This window comes from Ochotona princeps, chromosome 5, assembly GCF_030435755.1.
Source record: "Ochotona princeps isolate mOchPri1 chromosome 5, mOchPri1.hap1, whole genome shotgun sequence".
Classification (NCBI taxonomy): Eukaryota; Metazoa; Chordata; class Mammalia; order Lagomorpha; family Ochotonidae; genus Ochotona; species Ochotona princeps.
Window position 1 is genome coordinate 5,002,308 of NC_080836.1, and position 4,979 is coordinate 5,007,286.

Genomic DNA, 4,979 nt, shown 5'->3' on the forward strand with positions numbered 1-4,979 from the left:
TTCTGCACAGCAAGGGAAACAATTAATAGAGTAAAAAAGCCACCCACAGAATGGGAGAAGATCTTTGTGCACTGCATAGGTGATAGAGGGCTAATTTCCAGAATATATAAAGAACTCCAAAACAACCAAAATGCCAAAACAAACAAGCCACTCAAGAAATGGGCACGGGAAATGGGCAGACATTTCACAAAGGAACAAACCCAAATGGCAAGCAAACATATGAAAAAATGCTCAAGTTCCCTGGCAATAAGGGAAATCCAAATTAAAACATCAATGAGGCACCACCTAATACCAGTAAGATTGGCCCACATGCAGGGAAACACCAACAATACTTGCTGGCGAGAATGTGGGGAAAAGGGAACCCTACACCATTGCTGGTGAGACTGCAGACTTGTACAGCCTCTATGGAAATCATCATGGAGAATACTCAAAAAGCTCAAAATCTGCATACCATATGATTCAGCAATAGCACTCCTAAGAATATATCCAAAACACCTGTTTTATGAGAAACCAACATGCACTCCTATGTTCACAGCAGCACAATCAGTAGCTGCAAAAACATGGAAGCAACCAAAATGCCCATCAGCAGAAGACTGGATAAGAAAGCTATGGTTCATCTACTCCATGGAATACTACTCAGCTATCAAAAAAAAAAAAAAAAAAAACAACAACAACAACAAAAAACAAAACCAAAATGCAGTTCTTTGTGGTCAAATGGGCCCAGCTGGAAACCATAATGCTAAGGGAAATGAGTCAATCCCAAAAGGCTGCATACTACATGTTTGCCTTAATTTAAGATGAAATAATGTCAATATGAAAAATAGTACCTGTAAAATGTAATATTATTCCAACCTCAAACAGCCTATCTGACATGCAATCAGATATTGTGAAGTACCCAACGAACCAACAATCAATGTGAGTCAGACTGTTTATGATCTACATCAAAGAATTGTTAAACCTAATATACTTTTAATACCCTATGTTATTCCATAATGGGGTGGGAGAGTGGAGAGATCTTCCACCAACCTAGAAGGTGTGAGGAAGACGTGAAACATTAGTTACTCCTCACTAGGGTACTGAGGATTTCTCTGCACACCCCTCCTAAAACCGTTCTGCACCTAAACTGTTGACATATGTCTTGTTGGAGTTATAAGCCAGTCTAGACTACCCGAAAAAAAGCCAGGTTCAGCAAAATTATGCTTCGATGCTATAAAAGGCTAAATATTATAATGAAAATGGACACAAGAGAGCTGAACAGTAATCTATAGCTATTTTAAGATGTATAGAACCCATTGTATATAAACTAAAACTGAAATGTCAATGAAGTAGTCACAGGATATGGTTAAGAACTTGCATTTATTTTTAACATACTGGTTACTCAATATTATGTCAATTAATTCCATAACATTATAAATTGTTGATGTTACGTTGAAGCTTTTAATTGATCGGGATGATACTCTCCTGGCTCTACCTTCAGACCAGAGAAGGTCTCCCTAAGAAACCGTTGAACCTAATTGGACAATAAGATGCTGGACGCTATGCTTGGTATATGCTTGCAATGAAGGACTCTCAACTGAAGTTGAATTGTGGTTATGCAACAAGGTGTCACATAATACAATGTAATTAATTAAAAAAATGAAAAAATTAGTTAAGGCAAAAAAAAAACCCTCACCCCTTAATAAATTTTGTTTATAATCACTCCATCATTGATTTACCAGTCCCGTCAAATATTTCAGCATGATGGAATTTCTGATCCCTAATAGGCTTATCCGGAGCTATCCAAATTGTTACTGACCAACTCTAGCCATATTCTACACATCTGACACCCTACCAGCATTTTCATCAGTAACCCATATCTGTCAAGCTGTAAACAATGGTTGAATCATCCATTATTTACATGCCAATGGAGCATCTATGTTCCTTATCTGCTTATTCTTTCTCTTTGGTTGTGGGATTTACTATACCTCCTGTACTTATTCAGAAACCTGAAACATTGGCATCCTGTTGCTGCTTACGGTAATAGCTATAACTTTCAAAGGGACAGATATTCTTCTGTGGTACAACTGTAATTACAAATCTATCAGCAATCCCGTACATCAACACAAACCATGCCCAGTGAATTTGAGGTGGTTTCTCAGCAGGCAAAGCAGCGCTTACCTGATTCTTCACCTTTCACTTTATCCTACTCTTTATTATTGCTGCACTAGAAATAGTTCACTTAGTCTTTCTACACTAAACAGAATCAAATAATCCCTCAGGAACCAATTCTGACTCCAACACGATCCCTTTCTATCCTTATGCTATTAAGGACTTCTTAGCATTTTTTACTTTTAATTTCATTATTCCTTACCCTACTACTATTCTCCACAGATCTCTTCGGACACCCTGACAATTACACACCTGTCAACACCCCTAACACACCATCCCACTCTAAGCCATAGTGATCTTTCTTATTTGCTTACGCCATTTTGCAATCAATCCGTGACAAACTAGGAGATGTGCTAGCCCTTGTCCTCTCAATCGACATCTTAACTGTAATATTCTGACCTGTCAAACACTGTTCTGAATTCTCACTGCAGACCTATTGATACTCGCATGAATTGATGGTCAACCAGTCGAACGTCAATCCTTTACTTCCTGTTAATCCTCATCCTGTTGCCAATTTGTAGCATAATTGAAAACAAACTCCTCAAATAAAGGCCCTCAAAGTATAATCAATTATCCTGGTCCTGTAAAGCAGATGGAGAACAAGTCTTTCTAATGCATCAGAGTAGAGACCTTCGGTCCCACCATCAGCACCCAAAGGTGAAAATCTGATCAAACTATTTCTGTCAAAAACAAGTCACACAAGCTTAGTCTTGGGCATGAGGCCACTTCGTGCATTACTGCATGTGCTAATCAATAATAATATAGTACCACATATCCATAATAGTGCAAAGACCATACATGTTTAATTACATATATTATATGCCTCATGCGTAGAAGTCAGTAGCTATAACTCTTAACATTACATAAGACATTCATATCTTAATTAACTGTCATATTATTCTAGAATATGAATATTCACCACTATATTATTAATCATACATTGTACATTAATTCCAAGATGATACACAGACAGTTGCAATTCAACCTATCCCTTTACCTTCACCAATATGACTATTTCACTCCACTAAGGGTCTCTTAGTCCACCATCCTCAGGGAAACCATCAACCCTGTCCCACAAATATCCCTCTATTTGCTCTATGCCCATAATGCTTTTAGGTTGCAAGACTGAAGCTACAACTGACATCTGGTTCTTACTCCAGGGCCATAAACACTAAGATCGCCCACACATTTCCCTTAAATAAGACATCTCAGTGGATTAGTGACAAATCAGCCCATGCTCACACATAACTGTGGTGTCAAACATTTGGTATTTTATTTTGATAGGGTATGCTTGGACTTGCCCTGGCCACAGTGAGACAGAAATCACAGCTAAAATCATACACAAGCACCTCAATGTACTTCCTCCACCCTCAGAATTATGAGCCAGGACATTTGAATTCATACATTCATGGACATACACAGCTGCTTGATTCAACTTCATGGTCTCTCCAGCACAAAAGATCAGGTGTACATATATTTTATGCTCATAAGACATTACTACTTCACCATACCCACACACATATGCATATACATGTGCATATATATTTGATTTTTTATAGATAAAGATTTGTGTCTTTTTCTCGAAACTGATTCATCTGCATAGAGGATCATCCTACCCTCTCTCCCTCCTCTATCCTTACATTTATTTATTTATCATTATTTTTATTATTTATCCCTAACTTATTATAATGGCATAGTCAATCATTTCAGCTTAATTTTCTGATAATAATACGTCATGATGTGTCACATGCAGGACAAGGAAGTGAGGTGATGAAATGCAAAGCATAATTAAAACAATCAGAACCTCATTAGTATTCCAGAGTAAAGAGGCATACTGTATATGTCTGTTATTCCCCATTATGATAATCTTCATGGTAGAGATTATAGTTTGTGTGTCCTGCACTTTAGTTGCAGCTTATCAGAGAGAAAATAATGACACTTGTATTTTGGAGACTGGAATATTTCACTAAGCACAATAGCTTCCAAAAAGTCCATTTTGATGAAAATGGGAAGATGTCATTCTTTTTATGGCTCAATAGTATTCCATATCACATTTTCTTTCTCCATTCATATGTTGATGGACATCTAGCTTGTTCCCATTCCTTAGCATTTGTGAATTGTGCTGCTATAAACTTGGGGTTGCAGGTACCTCTCTCATAATCAGATTTCATTTTGTTTGGATATATTCCCAGGAGTGGGATGGCTGTATCCTACATCTATTTGCCATTGCTAATGGACTCTTTATACTGACCTTTATGGTGGTTCCCACAAAACCAAAAGGAACCCTGGCTGCTGAATCTTACGGCTTTCGAAAACACCTGCGTCACAGCCTGAAGCCTAAATTAGGAACAGTTTGATGTCAGAGGCATGAATGTCCATTGCAAAGGGCTGTTTCCAAAGTCTCTTAGGGAAACCATTATCAGCAGCTGACAGGTGGCGTACACAACCATTTTATACCAGGCTCCCATGCAAAAAAAGAAGCTGGTAGGCCTAATTAGCTAAAGATGAATTCTTCTGTGGCAGAGAGGAAGAGACAGGGTGGTAGGGAGAGATTTCTTTCACTGAGTTTGGCCCCAAATGACTACAGTAGCAGCTTGGGTCAGGCCAGCCTAATGCTGTGAACCATCCATGAATGCCATCTAGGTCTTTAATGAAGGTTGCAGCTTCACACTACTTACATCATCTTCCACTGCCTTTACAAGCTCATTAGCATGGAGCTAAAAAGAGAGCAGCAGGAACTATCATCAGTACTGATACGGCATATGGGTTCCTCAGATAGTGGCTTGACACACTGAGTCACAACGCCAGTCCCCGTGCATGCGACTGTGCAG

General features: G+C 38.5%; 1 pseudogene; it reads right to left on the reverse strand.

The window, feature by feature from the left end:
* Nucleotides 1–4,534: 4,534 nt before the first annotated feature.
* Nucleotides 4,535–4,652, reverse strand: LOC118757950 (small nucleolar RNA SNORA70; annotated as a pseudogene).
* Nucleotides 4,653–4,979: the final 327 nt, after the last annotated feature.